Source organism: Schistocerca cancellata, chromosome 5, assembly GCF_023864275.1.
Source record: "Schistocerca cancellata isolate TAMUIC-IGC-003103 chromosome 5, iqSchCanc2.1, whole genome shotgun sequence".
In the NCBI taxonomy this organism is placed as follows: domain Eukaryota; kingdom Metazoa; phylum Arthropoda; class Insecta; order Orthoptera; family Acrididae; genus Schistocerca; species Schistocerca cancellata.
In genome coordinates, this window is record NC_064630.1 from 166,642,310 (window position 1) to 166,664,086 (window position 21,777).

Here is a 21,777-nt window from a genome sequence, read left to right on the forward strand (position 1 = left end):
TTGTCATTCTTGGCGTTTAAGAGCTACAGCCGTGATCACACTGGCTTGTTTTCTTCTTTAAACATTACTTGTATCTGTATTTTATGGTGATTTGCTAAATTGTAACGCACTGAAAACACTATTATTTACATTGTTGTTTATTCCTTCATTAATAAAGTGTGGTATTTTTTATTTATTGTTGAGTCTGGAATTACTGTTTTAAAAATAAATGTGTGTAACTGTAACAGGCAACCAATAGTAATTGATTACGGCCCCGTCCACAACCGTAACTGAATCCTGCCTTACCTTGACCACCAGGTCTCAGACTACTTCGTAGAGTAGGCACGCATCCTTTCAGAAGGGCTACACCACGAGAAGATTTTATGATTACTCCAATCGCTCTGATGAATCGACGAAAGATAACAGCTGAAATCCATCCAGGGGTTACAAGCAGTGTGTCATAACGAACAGTCAGGAACGGATTACTGTAAGAGACATCATGTTACATAAAAAAAGGGACATGCATTGTGTAGGGCAGAGTTTCTCAAACAATGTTTCACGGATCACTGACGTTCTGCGAGAGGCAAATAAGTGCTCCGTCAAAAACTATTGGCAACACGGCATATTTCCACGTTTTTCTTATTTTTAAAAATTTTATTGTTAAATCTCTGATTTAAAATTGAAGTAATTTTTGAATAAAGTAATTTTTGTTCATTCATTAAAATTTTAATTTTTTAACCTCCATTACTAACAAGGTGTTCCATTAAAGTAGAAGGCTTCTCAAAGTGCTCCTTCACATGAAATATTTGGGAACTACTGGGACAATGACTGACATTCTGTGATGCTCAGCAATGAGTCTTGCTTTTGTAGCAGTTAGATCGGAGCCAACATGTCCTTACCTAGTAGAAGGTTGAAGCAGCCACTCTCGCGACCCGTTCCTCTCCAATTACTGGAATCAAAGAGTGGGGAGCTGTTGGATGTGTCAACAGGATTCAGTGGTAAATGAGGGGCAGGGGGCTGAATGCTTGCCAGTTTGTGAAAAGAGTACTAAAACCTGACTGAAATTTTCACTCTACGGCCGGCCGGTGTGGCCGAGCGGTTCTAGGCGCTTCAGTCTGGAATCGCGCGACCGCTACTGTCGCAGGTTCGAATCCTGCCTCGGGCATGGATGTGTGTGATGTCCTTAGGTTAGTTACGTTTAAGTAGTTCTAAGTTCTAGGGGACTGATGACCTCAGATATTAAGTCCCATAGTGCTCAGAGCCATTTTTCACTCTACGGCAAGCAGAGTGTGTGGTAATACGAAACTTCCTGGCAAATTAAAACTATGTGCCTGAACGAGACTCGAGCTCGAGACCTTGGTCTTTCGCGGAAAGTGCTCTACCAACTGAGCTACCCAAGTACGACTAATGACCCATCCTCACAGCTTTACTTCCGCCAATACCTCTCCTACCTTCCACACTTTACGGAAGCTCTCCTGCGAAACATGTAAGACTTGCACTTCTGGAAGAAATGATACCTTTCTTCTAGGAGTGCTAGCCTTGTATGTCTTACTTGGGTACCTAAGTTGGTGGGGCACTTGTGCGCGAAAGGCAAAGATCCTGAGTTCGAGTCCCGTTGCGATACACAGTTTTAATCTACCAAGTAGTTTCGTGGTAAACCCTGTTATCATGCCCTCTCAAGATAAGAGTACCAAATGGTACATTCCAGCAGAATAAAATAACACCCACACTGCATTTACCACCAGAAATTCCGAGAATGTTGTCTGAAATCTTGACTTGTCTACCACCCATAGAGTACGCATGGGATACAATGGGTAGACATGTACTTTCATACCAGCCTCCAGCCAGTAATTTTCATGAACTGACACAACATGTGTTGTAGGTAGGCAGGAAATTCCTCAAGATGATTGCTTTTATGCCACAACGAATGCAACAATATATTCACAAATTTAGAAGGTCATACCTCATACTGATTTTGATGAGAACACTAGTTCCGAACAGAAACAAAATTTAATTATTTAATATTCATTATGTAGTAAACATATCATTAATATTTTAAACACATCGTACAGGTGCTTCATGATGAAACATTTTCCACTGCCAGTGGTGCAGAAGTGTGCCTCTGCAGATACAACATCGAAGGATGTGGTGCACGTAGGCAAACTTTGTTACAGAATGTTCCAAGCAGTAGTAGTTTTTTTTTTCTTTTTTTTACTTGTGTCTTTGTGTCATCCAATCTTTCTTTTTTCTGGAACCTGGAACTACGCCTTGTCACCTCTACACACCCTTCTCACTCAGTTCTTAATAGTCTCGTCCCATCCCATATACTTTCCAAAACACTCTCAACAATGTCCTCATCATTACCTTCTCTGTGTCAAAAAATCCAAGTATACTATTCATCCGTCCTTACTCTTTCACAGTCCAGAAATCGTGCACCTCCAGTATCACCAGCAATGCCAAAAGCCGCTTGAATGTTTTATTTATATGATTGTAAGGAATTTGTTTTGTCCTTTAAGGTAAACACAATACTCACCTTATGCAATTTATCATGTTTTAAATCTCTCTTGATCAGGACCGGGTGTACTATCAATGCCACCTCCTACCCTCCTATCCCATACGAGGCGATGCAGATTAAGTAACAGTAAAGGGAAAAAAACGCTTTTAGCTAGACTCAGTCTCTTATGCTATGAAAACCGTTGCGTTACTGATGCTTCTTTTGAATGAAGCAAAGGGGTAACGCCTTTCACCACTCATCTTATTGGGATGTAGCAGAATCATATAGATCGCTTTGAGCTTGAAGAGTTGCGAATTACATGCACAATGTTCAACTCATTAGGCATTCTGACAATGAAAAGCGGGTTTCAAGGAAAGCCCCGCTAAGTTTCTGCAGAATATTAATCGTCGTTTCTCTTTGTAATGACAACTGCGTTACGTTGAGACGGATAAAAGGAACATAGAAAAGCAGTGGAGCAGAAGTACTTGAGAAACGAGAAGAAGCACCTTTATTCCTTTGTCTGTTGATACTTGAGGCAAGCTGTCGCCACTTTGCGCAGCACCGCTGGTGGAATGACACGGAGCAGGAAGCACTGTAGACATGGCGAGAGGGGGCGTGGCGGAGGGAGAGGATGTGCTTGTCGCTCTGTTATTACATTCCGCGGCGGCGCAGCTGTAGCGAGAGGATAATGAAAATAAAGTTTCTGGCGTTGCCAGGGCAACAGCAGTCGTCGCGCCCACGCGGCTGTCTTATTTAGTCGCCCAAAGGAATTTTGGTAGGCGGGGGTGTCGGAGTGCGAGAATGGAGGGGGTGGGGTGGTGGCGGAAGTTTGCTACACGTTAGTGGAGTTCTCTTGGCGAAAAGAGTTGTTCCGCCTAGTCTTAAGGGGAGAAAGAGGATGGTGTGACGGGTCTTTTAGATGGAGAACGAAGGAGAGAGAATGAGATGGAAACAGAAAGGTAGAGAGAGAGAAATGGTGCGAGAGAGAGAGATAGAGAGGGGGGGGGGGCGACAGCAGGGGAGAGAAATCCCCCCAGAGATACAGAAGTGTGATTCGAGAAAACGCGCTTTGTTCGCTGACTGACAAAGAAGCGGAGTGTTCAAAGAATTAATTAAAATCCACCATAAATCCACTGCAGAAAGTTCTTTCACTGAAAGGACGTGGCAGTTATTTCTATCCCTTTACAGTTTAGCTTATAAATTGATCCCTAAGGGGGTAACTTTAAACTCATCTGACAAAATTAAACCGTCTCTACAGCCTTGCGTTGATTTCCTTTTTCCACAGCCATCGTATATAGAGAAATGTGTAAATTGCTTCCCATTGCTTACATTGAGCAAACAACAATGTATGTTGGAGTGCGTTGGGATGGTAATGGAGTAACAGACCTGGAAAGATTTGAAAAGGACCCTATGAGCTAAATGAGATTCCGTCGAAACACGGAGCATTTAGATTTTGGAGAAAAATTAACGTTATTGATGCTACAGAAACCTTTATGGGCCTTTTATTTCGGTAAACAAGATGCCAAAAGATATTTCGTTTTGCACTTTTCGAAACATGCAAGAACTACGATGTCATTTCGATATCATTTGGCTCTATTGCATGATCTGTGCCTGTATGGCTCTATAGTAATATGGAAGATATTGTTCATTTTTTAAACGACATTGTTTGCACACTTTTAACTTCCGTCATAGGTAGTTACATATGCGTTCCGTAAATCATTTGAAAGATTCTTCTATCGAAGTGATGTGGAGCGACTCAATTTACAGGATGTGTGTACAAGATTAATGGTAAAGTTAATGAATACACAACCTTTTGGTCCTATTCTAGCAACTACACCAATAGTTAGTTTTTTTCATTTGGCTCCTACGTCGTAAATAGAAACTCGTGCATGGAATAGAAGGGGTAGTCTGGGAGATACCATTTTACGTTAGATTTAAAATTTTGCTCTTCCTCCTGTCAGACATTTAGTGTTATTGGGCAACTGATCGAAGATTTTTGTTTCTGCATATTGAACTCCTTTCTGAGCCACTTAGACATTTAATAATTGGTAATGAAGCTAATTGTTCCCGCTGGTGTGGTAGGTATGTACCTCATCGTTCTCCTTAAACTGTGATGGATTATTTGAGAAGATTTTCATTAGCGAGTAAATGTATTGTGACAGTACAGTTAAAATGGCTAGATCTCTGAAGACGGTCCTTCTTGAGGTCTGTGTATGAAAATCGCACATTATACTTACAGCTCGCTTTTCTGCAATCAACACTAAGTGCTGGGACACCCCCAAAAATTATTAATTAAGATTAACTAAACAAACACTGTTTTTAGCCTTGTTTCACAATTTATTATTAATGTTATTGCTCAACCTACGTTTCGGGTTATAAGCCCAATTTCAATTACATTACTGATTCACAAAGATTGTAAGTAGGCTGTTTATGTTTTCTTATTGGCAACGTTACGTAGCGCTCTGTATGAAAATCACTGGCTGTGCTGTGTGCAGTCTGTGGCTAGTTTGCATTGTTGTCTGCCATTGTAGTGTTGGGCAGCTGGATATGAACAGCGCGTAGCGTTGCGCAGTTGGATGTGACCCACCACCAGTGGTGGATGTGGGGAGAGAAATGGCGGAGTTTTGAAATATGTAAGACTGGATGTCATGAACTGCTATGTATATTATGATTTTTCCACACTATTAAGGTAAATACATTGTTTGTTCCCTATCAAAATCTTTCATTTGATAACTATGCCTATCAGTAGTTAGTGCCTTCAGTAGTTTGAATCTTTTATTTAGCTGGCAGTAGTGGCGCTCGCTGTATTGCAGTAGTTCGAGTAACGAAGATTTTTGGTGAGGTAACTGATTTGTGAAAGGTATAGGTTAATGCTAGTCAGGGCCATTCTTTTGTAGGGATTTTTGAAAGTCAGATTGCGTTGCGCTAAAAATATTGTGTGTCACTTCAGTGAATGTTTGAGTACGTTCAGTTTTGCTCAGCTGTTTGAAAAGCAAATAATGTAAGAGGTTTATCAGCACAGTAATTCAGAAATTTTTCTAAGGGGACGTTACAAGATGATAATACATAGATAAACATGATGACAAGGCAAAGATTTTCTCAACTTCTTAGGTATCGATCCATAGCTTAATGTACACTTACCTAATGACAATTTTTAACAAATTACGTCAATTATTACACATGCATCAATTACATTACAATGACCGGACTAAAGTTATGCATCAGCTAAGATACTACGATGGACTTGAGTAAAAAGTTTTGCTTCTATTCTGGGGTTGTGATCTCATCTAAACGAGATGAATAATTGAACTGGGTTTGCTCGCTTAGTAATATGGGTGGGGATATACACACATGTTTTTTAATTTCTAAAATTTCTAATAGGTCGAGTTTTGGCCCCTTTTCCTCTGTAGGTAGAACTTGTACATCTCTGGTGTATTTATGATTATTGTTCTGGAAATGTTCTGCAAAGGCTGAATAAGGCTTCCTCAATCTCCAGCTTCTGTGGTGTTCCTTAAGCCTGGTACAGATTAACCTCCCTGTCTGTCCTTGTAGCAAGACTGGCACTCCCGGCATGTAATTTTATAAACCTTTTTGTGATAGCTGGTTGTTTGTCTTTTACACTGTACAGGAAACCACCTATTGTCTAAGGGACATAGAAAAACACAGAGAAACCCGTTGCCTTCAAGATTTTACTTATGCTATTTGATGTTTCCCCTATTAAAAAGGTAATCTGCACCATCTCTTTACCTGTTTGTCTGTGTTTTTCATTGGGGACAGTAGGGACCTGGCTTGCTTCTTCCTGTTTTTACCTAAGGTTTTATCACTGGTGTTTGGGTCTAATTCATTATTTATGGCTATTGTGTCTATTGTGTTAAGTTCCTGGTCAAAGTCTTTTTGGGACATAGGGGTAGAAAGGAGACGGTGGATCATGTGATGGAATGCTGCAAGTTTGTAGGTTGTAGGATGGTGGGAGGAAGCCGGGATGAAAGTGTCAGTGAAGGTATCTTTTCGGTAAATTTTAGATTTATGATTACTGTCTTCTGTCTTTAAGCTAATTTCCAGGAAATTTATGTTGCCCTCCCTCCCCCCCCCCCCCCCCCCCGCCTACACCACAGCTCCATGCTGAGCTTCATGTTAGTGTGCCACTGGTTCACAAATTTATGGAGTTGTCTGTTCGAACCTTACCACATACAAAGAATATTGTCTATATATCTGTACCAATGTACAACATGTTTTGCCAGTGGTTCTCTCTCCAGAAAATCAGTCTCCCAGTTGTCCATGAATATTTCTGCTATTAACGGGGGTAAAGGTGAACCCATTGCCAGACCACCTGTTTGCTGATAGTAGCTCCTTAAGACATTATTCAGCGTAAATATTTAAAACAGCAGGGAGATTGATTCAGTTCTTTCCAAGATTAGCAATTAATACGAAGCGCAAAAGTATCTGAAATTTTGTTTATGAATCTCAGTAATATGCTTCTTCCAGTTCAACCTTTAATCGATATGTACACATAAAAATTAGGAATTTCTACCCTCTATAATCACTCCTGTTAAAGTGCTACATTACTTGTTAATACGACTCTATTTATTGTACAGAACTGAATATGGCGTGTTTCCTTAGAACGTAGGGAGACTCTACTTTCTGAGAACCACTTTCAAATTCTGTCGAAAATATCATTTACAATCTTTCCTGTTGCTTTCTCTGTAATTGTGTCTATTGTAACACCGGTATTGTTTGCAAAAAGTACGCTTCTGCTTGTTTGGTGTTAAGTGGAATGTAATCCATATATACAGGGTGTCTCTCCTAAGAGACCCATATTGCCTGGTGTTTCGGCAGATGTTAGTAATTTTAATTTTTTCAGTCCGTAGCTGGAGACCATCCAAAGAACTACTACTCATATCATCTTTAATGCAACGTCCGCTGTGGACAGAAAGAGTCAGTTTGATTCCCGTTACAAAGAAAGTGAATATTAACGTGGAATTTTACGTGCCTGAGCGGTAGAACAATTCCTAATTAGTCTATCGCGATATTCGTATTATGAATCAGTATTAACAGGGACAGTAAAACGGGAAGACTAAACAGTACTCCAGGACCCACTGAGCAGTGCTATTACTGCATAGCAGTTGCAGTCAGTACGGGTCTGGGCGGTGCTCTCGCTGATGGAGTACTTGTTATACTCCGTGTTTTGCTGTCATTGTTAATGCTAATCGATAATAAGAATATTACATTAGATTGATTACGGCTCGTTCTGCCGAACAGACACGTAAAACTCCATTTTAGTATTCATTTTGTTTGTAACGGGAAACAAACCATCTTTCTCCGTCGGCACTTGGTGTCGCACAAGAAATGAGAGGAGCAGTATTTGTTTGGAATGATCCCAGCTACACAAATCAAAAACTAAATTATTTACAAGCAGTCTTGATTACAGGTGATGTTAATTTCTGACCAATTTCGGCCTTACAATTAGGGCCGTCATCAGAGTTTGCACCATCTGGATGACGGCATTAGCGCCTGACCCGCTGTGGATGCCTCAGTCACTGTAACTGATCATTTACACTGATTGACGCATCCACAGTGGGTCAGGCGCCATTGCCATCAGAAAAAATGATGGTGCAAACTGCGATGATGGCCGCTAGTTAAAAGGCCGAAATCGATCAGAAGTTAACATCGCCTGCGATCAAGACTGCTTTTAAATAATTTTACCACAGTAAGAACGATGTTCTCCGACATTGTTATATTGGAAGCGAAATAGCAAATATCTGACTAAAAACGAGAGAAAAATCACCTGACGACTCTTAGAAGAGACTCCCTGTATAAGGTACTAGAATGGACCCAAAACTGAACTCCTTAACAAACGTTAAAAAGTTCTTGCGAAGTCCGTAACTCACAACGTTTGTCGTGGCCGACTGCATACCATTTACTTACTCAGTATGAATGTGAGGTGGCCAGCTGCAGCTGTTACATTGTGTGTGAGTGACACATGAAGACGGTCGTACAAAAAGTAACACAGCGACTGACAAATTAATCAATATTCCCCAAGATGGGGAGACCTGCCAACGGGCTTGAAGATGCTCCTTTGTTACTTTACAACAACAATCATAATTATAGAGCAGTACATACCTACACTATATACTGACTGCAACGTTTTTTTAATTTTTTATCATTTTTGATCATATTTTTCATTTTTTTATCGTCATTCATTCAGTTCATTTCTGCGTCCGGTCAGTACTTTTAGAACATAGCAACTGTAATGCGTTGTTAAATGCCTCGATCAATCCTGTGTTGTTCAAGTTTACTCGAATAGAGGGCTTACGTGTAAGTGGCCCGGTACACGTCTTCATCAGCTCGAAGATGCCCCAGTTATCATTGTTGATCTTGCAACGGGGGCCGCCCACACTAAGACGACTGAGTGATCTAGAAACAGGGTAGGACAGATCGTATCCTGGAGCGAGCACTTTCTTTTGCAAAGAAATCTGGCGGAATCTTATTCTCCTATCTGGAGACCTGGTTAGACTACAGTGTCTCCTCCATTGGTTGAGTCCTGCCGATGAACCTCTCTCAAAACGTCAGTCGACAGACTACAGTTTGGTGATAGTGCTGTAAATGGTGGTGTTCTGACCTGTCTTGCCCTCTCTCCACGCGGTACTTCTGACGGAGGGGAGGTTGGGCTTTCCCCGTAAATAGGCAGAGTTTGTCGAATGGAGTTGGCTTCATATACCTCGGCAGGATTCGAACAGTGTCAACCTGCTTGGTGTGAGCAGATACACTCCACACAGGTGAATACTGTGCAACTGACACACAGAGCAACAGTAGCTCCCCAGGTGCTGGTTGTGAGCTTCCTCAAAATATTGGTCCTTGCACTGTTCTTCGGCCTGTTGTTACGGAAACATCTCTTGAAGGGCAGTGTACAGTCAAGAGTAACACCCAGGTATACAGATGTTAGGCAGTGCTGAACTCGAAGGTAGACAGCTGTAAGAAGCATTAAGAAATGTGAGATTCTTGTTGTATTTTAAAAGGCCTGACATGTACATCCTGGCTTTATATCACCAGGAAAACACACTGAGAGCAAATATGAGGCGCCATAAAACATGTGCATCAGAGAGAGAGAGCAGACAATGAATCTAACTTTACCTTGCGCTGCTGTTGCAGAAAATTCACAAAGTAAGGGGTACAAAAACGTGCAAAAATTTTCTGATAAGATGCCTGACAGTTTCAGAAAGACTATCCGGCAGCCATCTGCGAGAATAATGGCGTACTGACATCCGAAACATTTCTCAAACATGTGAAAGGAAGAATGCAAACAGCTTTAAGAAGCATTAACGAATGTGGGATGATTGTTTCATTTTAAACGGGACGACGTGCTTATCCTGCGTAGGTTTTATATCGCCAGGACAACGCCGACGCAGGGAATCTGACGACTGACGATTTTTTTTTTTATGCTGACGCATGAGGAGCAAAAATACATACGTACCAGATTGAGTTCCATTGTCACGAGAAACTGCGATAAAGGTCGAGGAAACCCTTAGCAGTCAGAAGAAGCATCCGACACTCCTGCGTCTTTCGAATCTGGCGTAAACATGTTTATCGCCTTCGGTGCTGTATGAAAGGAAAGAGAAATGGCTTCCAGAAATAGCCGGCAGCGTCTCGCAAACTTACAAGTTCTCTACAACAGCAAGACAAACATGTTGGCATTATGGAACTGAGAAAGTATGCGCAAACGTCTGCCAATGTACGTCCTCTAATATCTGGTTCCTATAGCCTAGCAGTTCTAGGCGCTACGTTCTGGAACCGCGAGACCGCTACGGTCGCAGGTTCGAATCCTGCCTCGGGCATGGATGTGTGTGATGTCCTTAGGTTAGTTAGGTTTAAGTAGTTCTAAGTTCTAGGGGACTGATGACCTCAGATGTTGAGTCCCATAGTGCTCAGAATCAACCATTTATTCCTTATTCGCCTTTGCATTTGTCGCACGTTACGCCACGGTTCGCTATGGAGTTACACTGTCTGAATTTTGTACTGTCGTCTAGCATGCTGCCGTGCAATACTGCGTAATTTCGTGTACTGCAGTGTGTGTCTACCCACTGTCACATTTATCGACCTTTGAGCCTTTCTTCCACCAACCTCCATTCTATAGCCTTCCGCCTCTCGAGATGTACAAGCTAAGGAAAACGATTTTCTCGTAAATTTTTTTCATTTTCGGCGCAACATATATTTGCAAATCTAATCACCTGAATCACGATAAAACATCGTAACGACATTTGCCATCGAAGCAACCTTGTTTCCATGGTGTTCAGTTGCAACTATGATACGTTTGTAACAAGCCAGCATATGCTGTTTCGCACGAGACAAAGCAGATGGCAGAGCTTTGGAGTTCAGGTAATCTTTTGTTTGACAGTCGCATATGACGTCGATTGTCATTCTGCACTTCAACCAGGCTATCTTAATCCTTGCACTGACTTCATTGGTCAATTAGATATCGTTGGGGATCAAAGACACAAGATAATTGAATTTATTCATTTCTGGGAGATCTAAGTCATAATTTTATAGAGACGGATATCGTATTAGTCGTTCCTCGTTTTAACTTCGTGATAGCATGTACATCACATTTGCTTCCTGTGACTAGGTATGCTTCCCAGATGTAGCATATAGTAGTATTCTTTCCGCATTTAATGACGAATCGGTAAATCAAGTTGGAATATTTCAGCAAACACATAGCCTAATGCCATGTCATCCTACGATGGTCTCCAGGTGAACTGTTGGAATATTAACTGAAGTTTATTTAACGGTCTGACAGCAAAACACAGAAGAATGCCGTAAGTTCGCTTTCTATTAGCCAGTTTGATATCACATATAGGTGGCTACTAGGCAGATCACTGATGGCAAGTCTAGTACCTAATTAACTGGATGCTCCTACAGGACCCTTGTTACATATATAGAAGCTGCTTCCCGTTCACTCCTGAGAGCCATTTTCTTGAAGAGCTACTTGAATAAGACCATGTGGTGCCAGATAGACGTAGCCAAACGTTCTTTTCACTTGGTCTCTCAGTCAGACGACAGCCCAAATATCAAGCGTGCTAGAAAATAGCGGGTAAAGCAAAGAGATAAGATGAGCGGTTACAGTAAATCATCGTCGAATGTTCCCCACAAACTGGAATTTTGTTATCTGGGTAAGAAAATGGCACTGTCTTAAAGGTAATAAAAATGAGAATATTAGTCACATAACTTCTGTGTTATGGTATTTGAGCAAAGTAAAGTTTCATGTTAACACCTACAGTGTAATACTACTAAGACGCAATCAGTTTCGTGTGGTGGAATCCTCGAATTCTTGAAGGAACAACAACTGTTGATGCCTGATGGTAATCCAATAAGTCGAAAACAGATTCAAAATAAATACTAGCTGGTCAGACAAATGAAATTTTAACGGTAAGTTGTTGATACTCTTCGATATTTGCATAAAATTTACAACTGTGTAACGGTGACGGCACTCAGCCCGAAGTTTCTTACAATTACTTGTTTGTTTCTCTTGGACCGTACCGACTTTTATCTCTAAATTTCGAAACAGTTATCGAGTTTACAGTAAGATAAATTGTACTGTAAGGATGAAGTCAGAAGGAATGTTTCCTGAGTGAAGAAAGCATAAATTTTGGTAATACAGTTTTTGTGGAATTGCAGTAACAAGAATGACAGTTTGGGTAACTAAGTCTACAAACGCAATCAGTTTCCTCGCTTCAAATATGACCTTGGATATAAATTAATTATTATCTCCTATTTAAGAGACAACAATATGCATTAAGCGTTGTCTTTCAGAGACTCTCTTATTGGCCAAAGGACATCTGTCGCTCATCATAGCTGAAAAGAGTTCGACTTGTACGCTGTTGCTAATTATGAACTTGATGATATTTGAGTGTAACATTGATTATCTCTCTGAAGTTAGAATCACTCGCCAACAAGGAGAGACACTCTCATATCCACCGCCACTTGCATACGAAATGAACATCGGTTCCGTAGAGTAATTTACACTGCGAATTTTAAGTATTCTTCTGAGATACAGGGTGTTCCGTTGATCGTGACCGGGCCAAATATCTCACGAAATAAGCGTCAAGCAAAAAAATTACAAAGAACGAAACTTGTCTAGCTTGAAGGGGGAAACCAGATGGCGCTATTGTTGGCCCGCTAGATAGCGCTGCCATAGGTCCAACGGATATCAACTGCGTTTTTAAAATAGGAACCCCCATTTCTTATTACATATTCGTGTAGTACGTAAAGAAATATGTTTTAGATGGACCACTTTTTGCTTTGTGATAGATGGCACTGTAATAGTCACAAACATATGGCTCACAATTTTGGACGAACAATTGGTAACAGGTAGGTTTTTTAAATTGAAATACAGAATGCAGGTACGTTTGAACATTTTGTTTTGGTTGTTCCAATGTGACACATGTACCTTTGTGAACTTATCATTTCTGAGAACGCATGCTGTTACAACGTGATTACCTGTAAATACCACATTAATGCAATAAGGGCTCAAAATGATGTCCGTCAACCTCAATGCATTTGGAAATGAATGTAACGACATTCTTCTCAACAGCGAGTAGTTCACCTTCCGTAATGTTCACACATGCGTTGACAATGCGCTGACGCACATTGTCAGTCGTTGTCGGTGGATCACGATTACAAATATCCTTGACCTTTCCCCACATAAAGAAATCCGGGGACGTCAGGTCGGGTGAACGTGCGGGCCATGGTATGGAGCTTCGACGACCAATCCACCTGTCATGAAATATACAGGGTTATTACAAATGATTGAAGCGATTTGACAGCTCTATAATAACTTTATTATTTGAGATATTTTCACAATGCTTTGCACACACATACAAAAACTCAAAAAGTTTTTTTACGCATTCACAAATGTTCGATATGTGCCCCTTTAGTGATTCGGCAGACAACAAGCCGATAATCAAGTTCCTCCCACACTCGGCGCAGCATGTCCCCATCAATGAGTTCGAAAGCATCGTTGATGCGATCTCGCAGTTCTTGCACGTTTCTTGGTAGAGGAGGTTTAAACACTGAATCTTTCACGTAACCCCACAGAAAGAAATCGCATGGGGTTAAGTCGGGAGAGCGTGGAGGCCATGACATGAATTGTTGATCATGATCTCCACCACGACCGATCCATCGGTTTTCCAATCTCCTGTTTAAGAAATGCTTCTGCTTTAGCCTTTTCCGTAAGATTTTCCAAACCGTCGGCTGTGGTACGTTTAGCTCCCTGGTTGCTTTATTTGTCAACTACGCATGAAACTTGCCCGCACGCGTTCAACCGTTTCTTCGCTCACTGCAGGCCGACCCGTTGATTTCCCCTTACAGAGGCATCCAGAAGCTTTAAACCGCGCATACCATCGCCGAATGGAGTTAGCAGTTGGTGGATCTTTGTCGAACTTCGTCCTGAAGTGTCGTTGCACTGTTATGACTGACTGATGTGAGTGCATTTCAAGCACGACATACGCTTTCTCGGCTCCTGTCGCCATTTTGTCTCACTGCCCTCTCGAGCGCTCTGGCGGCAGAAACCTGAAGTGCGGCTTCAGCCGAACAAAACTTTATGAGTTTTTCTACGTATCTGTAGTGTGTCGTGACCATATGTCAATGAATGGAGCTACAGTGAATTTATGAAATCGCTTCAATCATTTGTAATAACCCTGTACAATTCAGTACCGCTTAAACCGCACGCGAGCTATGTGCCGGACATCCATCATGTTGGAAGTACATCGCCATTCTGTCGTGCAGTGAAACATCTTGCAGTAACATCGGTAGAACATTACTTAGGAAATCATACATTGCACCATTTAGATTGCCAACGATAAAATGGGGGCCAATTATCTTTCCTCCCATAATGCCGCACCATACATTAACCCGCCAAGGTCGCTGATGTTCCACTTGTCGTTGCCATCGTTGATTTTCCGTTGCCCAATAGTGCACATTGTGCCGGTTTACGTTACCGCTGTTGGTGAATGACGCTTCGTTGCTAGATAGAATGCGTCGCCATGCAATTCTTGGTGCATAGAAATATGGTATGGATGTAATCGATGTTGATGTAGCATTCTCAACACCGACGTTTTTGGGATTCCCGATTCTCGCGTAATTTGTCTGCTACTGATGTGCGGATTAGCCGCGACAGCAGCTAAAACACCTACTTGGGCATCGTCATTTGTTGCAGGTCGTGGTTGACGTTTCACATGTGGCTGAACACTTCCTGTTTCCTTAAATAACGTAACTATCCGGCGAACGGTCCGGACACTTGGATGAGGTCGTCCAGGATACCGAGCAGCATACATATAGCACACACCCGTTGGGCATTTTGATCACAAGATCCACACATCAACACGATATCGATCTTTTCCCCTGTTGATAAACGGTCCATTTTAGCACGGGTAATGTATCACGAAGCAAATATCGTCCGCACTGGTGGAGTGTTACGTGATACCACGTACTTATACGTTTGTGACTATTACAGTGCCATCTATCATAAAGTGAAAAAAGTGGTCGAGCTAAAACATTCATATTTCTTTACGTACTACACGAATATGTAATAAAAAAATGGGGGTTCCTATTTTTAAAAACGCAGTCGATATCCGTTTGACCTGTGGCAGCGCCATCTGGCGGGCCAACAATAGTGCCATCTGGTTTCCCCCTTTCAGGCTAGGCAAGTTTCGTTCTTTGTAGTTTTTTCGTTCGATGCTTCTTTCGTGAGATATTTGGCCCGGTCACCATCAGTGGACCACCCAGTATAATCTTCCAGCTACCGCGTATATCAGTCTTAAGACCCTTATTGTAATCACGTAGGGAACAAATCGCTGTTTTCTATGAGAAATTTTGCCTGAGCATCATTGGTTTAGCACCACTAAAAAATGGTTTCACAACATCGATACTAAATCGATATATGTAGTCATCTAAATCAAAAGCGCTACTGTACAATCAAATGAAATTCGCTTAATCCGGATTTCGGTTGTAAAATGAGCTAACTTTTAAACATATTCCGCTGAGACGAGCTGAGCTACTAGTTATGAATAATGTTCCCTAGCTATAGGGGTCCTATGACCAACGACGAGTAAATACGTACGTGGACAAGATAGAGGTCTACCTGGAAGGAAAAATAAGTAACATTATCTGCGTAGCAAAGAATTTGCATTTGGAATGAGAAAAAATTAGCTCTCTAACCAGTGCAAAAATAAAGATAAAATTAATGAGTAACGAAAAAAGAACAAGCAGGGCGAAGGGAAAGCTTGAATCTGTAAGTATAAATACGGACTTAATACGACAATTTAAATAAATTTTACTAATTACTCTTAACTTTCTTCTCAGTGGAACGTATTTGAAATGCGTTAAGAATAAGAGTTACGTATAAAGTTCAAAATGAGACTACGAATGTAAATTGCTGAACTGAAAGAAGTTGCAGTAATGAATGAAAACGAGGGGAAGATCTTTGCAGAACAGTTTCCACACAACTGGAAGGGCGAATATTTGAGGGCTAATGCTATTGTTAGAAGACAGAGTTAGAGAGAGAGACAGAACTTTAATCACTGCAGTGTACTTGCGTGACTCAGGCATCTGGAGGAGGGCAAGTGGGACGACGAATAATGATTGAACGATTACGTACGCCACGTTAGGTATGCGAATTTCAGTGTTGCAGTGAGAGGCATCATGTCGACACATCGTGTGTTGTTAATACCTTGCCGTGAGTGTCGACGTACAGTTAAGTGTTTGGCGGGAGATGAGATCATTTGATAGCAAATCGCTACGTACTAGCACTCCCGAGGGCGTTACTGCGCTTTTCATTTTTTGTCAATAAAGAGGATATTAAAGCGTAGCTAACACCGTGTTTTAAATGTCCATTAAAGTATTAACAGTTGTAGCAGCACAATTCAATGTGCGCATACAATTGTTTGACAGCGTACTTGAAGGTAAATATAAAAAAAATCTCTAACCAGTAAATGTGATTTAGTATTAATAAAACTATTGACGGTATTGGTGATACTTGAATTACTTAATTTTATTTCTTGCAATTCGCAGTTTCTATGCTTGTGTTTGTTCACGCTCTGATCTATAGTCCGAAAGCTAGATTTATGCACCTCACCATGCTAGTGTAACCTGTGAAAGCCTTTTCACCTATGCATAGCTACTGAAATCTACATCCGCATCAACCTTTTCAGTGTAGTTAAACCTTGATCTTTGTGTACAATTTCTTATTTTTCACTTTTCCTTTATTAGTCCACCACTGAAATCAGTACCTTTTAATTAGATACACAATAATCCCACCTAATATCCAGCATTCATCTTCATTACCACAGTTCCAAAGTTTCTGTTCTCTACACTTCCTCATATTCCCAATTTAAAATTGTTCGGTCACTAACAGTTGAAAGCTGCCTATGAAATTTTTCAATAATTTTCCTTCAGTGACTCGCGAACTTGTCTTTGCTCATGCTTCGCAATGATTTTTTTGTAATCAGTATTGCCATCAGTCTACACAATCTATTTATGTAGGGTGTTACCTGGATGTGACTATCATAACCAGACGAATTATGAATACGCATATCTTTACAACTGAAGAACCATTCAACGAAGTCGAATTAGTAACATTCTTTCTCTTTTCATATTTGAGAGTTGTGGTAACGTTAAGGGACGTTGGTCGCTATTGCACAGTGCTGGAGTTTAAGTTATTGACTATTGTCCTTTGGTAGTTTTGATAGGATTTTACGAATCGATTTTCATTCATGTTCTACTATTCATACTATGCCTGCTATTTATTACGTTTCGTGATTTATGTAAGCGTGAGCTGCTCTTTCAATTTTGCATTCATTATAGTAATCAGATAGCATTCTTTGATTATTTGGGATATGAATTTGTTTATAAGAAGGTATAGTTTCACTAATTCGGTGCCTGATGATTCTGCTTACAGTGGTTGTTCAGTTACAAATAGAGCAGTCCTCTTACACAGTGAACATGAAATTCATGGGTATGGGACAAAGGACGTTTAATACCAGCGTGTCTATGTGGAGCTGTGGATGGATTTTAAGGCTAGATTGCTTACAATCATGTGGAGCGCTAATTTGAAAGTTCGTTAATGATCTTTTTCTACAGCTGTGTGGCAACTACAGCGGTTTGAAAGTAAATGAGGAGGCTCGTTCGTTGGCATAAAAGTGCTTTTGAGTTCAGTTGCAATTAGAGATGTAATTTTACGTTAGCAGTTTATTCCATAGCGCCAACTGATTTTGCAATTAATTTCTTCTGTAATTTTAAAGTAATTTCTTGCGTCCGTAAGTAATTTATTGGTTGAGATAGAATGTCTATGTAAAATCTGAAATATGATTATGAAAGCACTATCGAATGAAATAAGAACGCAAGGTTGTGGTCATGTAATACGTGATGAAGATTGTCCTCGAAAAGGTGTTGTAAGCATGTCAAGGCGGTGCGAAAATGTGAGCGAGCATACTGTGGGCACAGTGCGGGCTAAATAAGAATAATTGCTAATTGAAGAAGAGTATTGTGCGGTCTAAAATTATTATTACTCGTTATTATAGAAGGACCTATTGCCAATAATAGTTATTACAAAATGCATTACGTGGCGCCACCTGCAACTCTCCACCCAGTAAGATATTCCAGTTACCACTTTAGTTATGTACACGGCCTGCCAGCGTATTAGTTTCTGTACTTGGTAACTACAGTATTTATTCAATTGAACCATAAACCTTGTCAGTGTTGTTGATTATCAGTATTCATCAACCTTCAGCGGAATCCTAACCCTTCACCCTGAATACCGAGAAAGTCAGAGACGAATGAGATAATCCAGTTGTAATATCCACACTGATATTTTATTCAAAATAATATTCACGGCAGCACTTTATGTGGAATGTGACTAAACTTTGATCCTATTCTCGTATTACTAATAAAAGGACTTCATAGTTAATAAAACAATAAATAATTATTGTCAACGACATAATTTAATATTTTGCAAAAATTTGTATCTCAAACAATAACCCATGTAGAAAGATAATGAAAATCTCAATATTTTGTTATCTATGATTTTGTAGAAAAATCCTTCTTGTTGTTCGAACTGTTGTACTCGTAGGATGTGATTGATATCTCGTAACACAGAGGTCTGTAAAAACGTGTATCATGTTGCTAACCGATATTTGAAAATAGAGTTTATGTGTTATTGAAATAAATCTTCTTTGTTTGGAGATTTATTTCATTGCACTTGTCGTCCTATATAAATGTTAAGTTGTTTGCTCAGCTACGAAAGAGCACAGCTATTAGTGCTACTGAGCTATAGCGCAGTTTATTAGTAAATGGTGAATAATAAGTCTTGATACATTGAGAGATATTTTCAAATGTTAATGCATATAGTGAAGGTGCGAATATATATATATATATATATATATATATATATATATATATATATATATATATATATATATATGTTGTTGTTGTGGTCTTCAGTCCTGAGACTGGTTTGATGCAGCTCTCCATGCTACTCTATCCTGTGCAAGCTTCTTCATCTCCCAGTATCTACTGCAACCTACATCCTTCTGAATCTGCTTAGTGTATTCATCTCTAGGTCTCCCTCTACGATTTTTACCCTCCACACTGCCCTCCAATGCTAAATTTGTGATCCCTTGATGCCTCAAAACATGTCCTACCAACCTATCCCTTCTTCTAGTCAAGTTGTGCCACAAACTTCTCTTCTCCCCAATCCTATTCAATACCTCCTCATTAGTTACGTGATCTACCCACCTTATCTTCAGCATTCTTCTGTAGCACCACATTTCGAAAGCTTCTATTCTCTTCTTGTCCAAACTAGTTATCGTCCATGTTTCACTTCCATACATGGCTACACTCCATACTAATACTTTCAGAAACGACTTCCTGACACTTAAATCTATACTCGATGTTAACAAATTCCTCTTCTTGAGAAACGCTTTCCTTGCCATTGCCAGTCTACATTTTATATCCTCTCTACTTCGACCATCATCGGTTATTTTACTCCCTAAATAGCAAAACTCCTTTACTACTTTAAGTGTCTCATTTCCTAATTTAATTCCCTCAGCATCACCCGACTTAATTTGACTACATTCCATTATCCTCGTTTTGCTTTTGTTGATGTTCATCTTATATCCTCCTTTCAAGACACTGTCCATTCCGTTCAACTGCTCTTCCAAGTCCTTTGCTGTCTCTGACAGAATTACAATGTCATCGGCGAACCTCAAAGTTTTTACTTCTTCTCCATGAATTTTAATACCTACTCCGAATTTTTCTTTTGTTTCCTTTACTGCTTGCTCAATATACAGATTGAATAACATCGGGGAGAGGCTACAACCCTGTCTTACTCCTTTCTCAACCACTGCTTCCCTTTCATGCCCCTCGACTCTTATAACTGCCATCTGGTTTCTGTACAAACAGTAAATAGCCTTTCGCTCCCTGTATTTTACCCCTGCCACCTTCAGAATTTGAAAGAGAGTATTCCAGTTAACATTGTCAAAAGCTTTCTCTAAGTCTACAAATGCTAGAAACGTAGGTTTGCCTTTTCTTAATCTTTCTTCTAAGATAAGTCGTAAGGTCAGTATTGCCTCACGTGTTCCAACATTTCTACGGAATCCAAACTGATCTTCCCCGAGGTCGGCTTGTACCAGTTTTTCCATTCGTCTGTAAAGAATTCGCGTTAGTATTTTGCAGCTGTGACTTATTAAACTGATAGTTCGGTAATTTTCACATCTGTCAACACCTGCTTTCTTTGGGATTGGAATTATTATATTCTTCTTGAAGTCTGAGGGTATTTCGCCTGTCTCATACATCGTGCTCACCAGATGGTAGAGTTTTGTCATGACTGGCTCTCCCGAGGCCATCAGTAGTTCAAATGGAATGTTGTCTACTCCCGGGGCCTTGTTTCGACTCAGGTCTTTCAGTGCTCTGTCAAACTCTTCACGCAGTATCTTATCTCCCATTTCGTCTTCATCTACATCCTCTTCCATTTCCATAATATTGTCCTCAAGTACATCGCCCTTGTATAAACCCTCTATATACTCCTTCCACCTTTCTGCCTTCCCTTCTTTGCTTAGAACTGGGTTGCCATCTGAGCTCTTGATATTCATACAAGTGGTTCCCTTCTCTCCAAAGGTCTCTTTAATTTTCCTGTAGGCAGTATCTATCTTACCCCTAGTGAGACAAGCCTCTACATCCTTACATTTGTCCTCTAGCCATCCCTGCTTAGCCATTTTGCACTTCCTGTCGATATCATTTTTGAGACGTCTGTATTCCTTTTTGCCTGCTTCATTTACTGCATTTTTGTATTTTCTCCTTTCATCAATTAAATTCAATATTTCTTCTGTTACCCAAGGATTTCTATTAGCCCTCGTCTTTTTACCTACTTGATCCTCTGCTGCCTTCACTACTTCATCCCTCAGAGCTACCCATTCTTCTTCTACTGTATTTCTTTCCCCCATTCCTGTCAATTGTTCCCTTATGCTCTCCCTGAAACTCTCTACAACCTCTGGTTCTTTCAGTTTATCCAGATCCCATCTCCTTAAATTCCCACCTTTTTGCAATTTCTTCAGTTTCAATCTGCAGTTCATAACCAATAGATTGTGGTCAGAATCCACATCTGCCCCAGGAAATGTCTTACAATTTAAAACCTGGTTCCTAAATCTCTGTCTTACCATTATATAATCTATCTGATACCTACTAGTATCTTCAGGATTCTTCCAGGTATACAACCTTCTTTTATGATTCTTGAACCAAGTGTTGGCTATGATTAAGTTATGCTCTGTGCAAAATTCTACAAGGCGGCTTCCTCTTTCATTCCTTCCCCCCAATCCATATTCACCTACTATGTTTCCTTCTCTCCCTTTTCCTACTGACGAATTCCAGTCACCCATGACTATTAAATTTTCGTCTCCTTTCACTACCTGAATAATTTCTTTTATCTCGTCATACATTTCATCTATTTCTTCATCATCTGCAGAGGTAGTTGGCATATAAACTTGTACTACTGTAGTAGGCATGGGCTTTGTGTCTATCTTGGCCACAATAATGCGTTCACTATGCTGTTTGTAGTAGCTTACCCGCACTCCTATTTTTTTATTCATTATTAAACCTACTCCTGCATTACCCCTATTTGATTTTGTATTTATAACCCTGTAATCACCTGACCAAAAATCTTGTTCCTCCTGCCACCGAACTTCACTAATTCCCACTATATCTAACTTTAACCTACCCATTTCCCTTTTTAAATTTTCTAACCTACCTGCCCGATTAAGTGA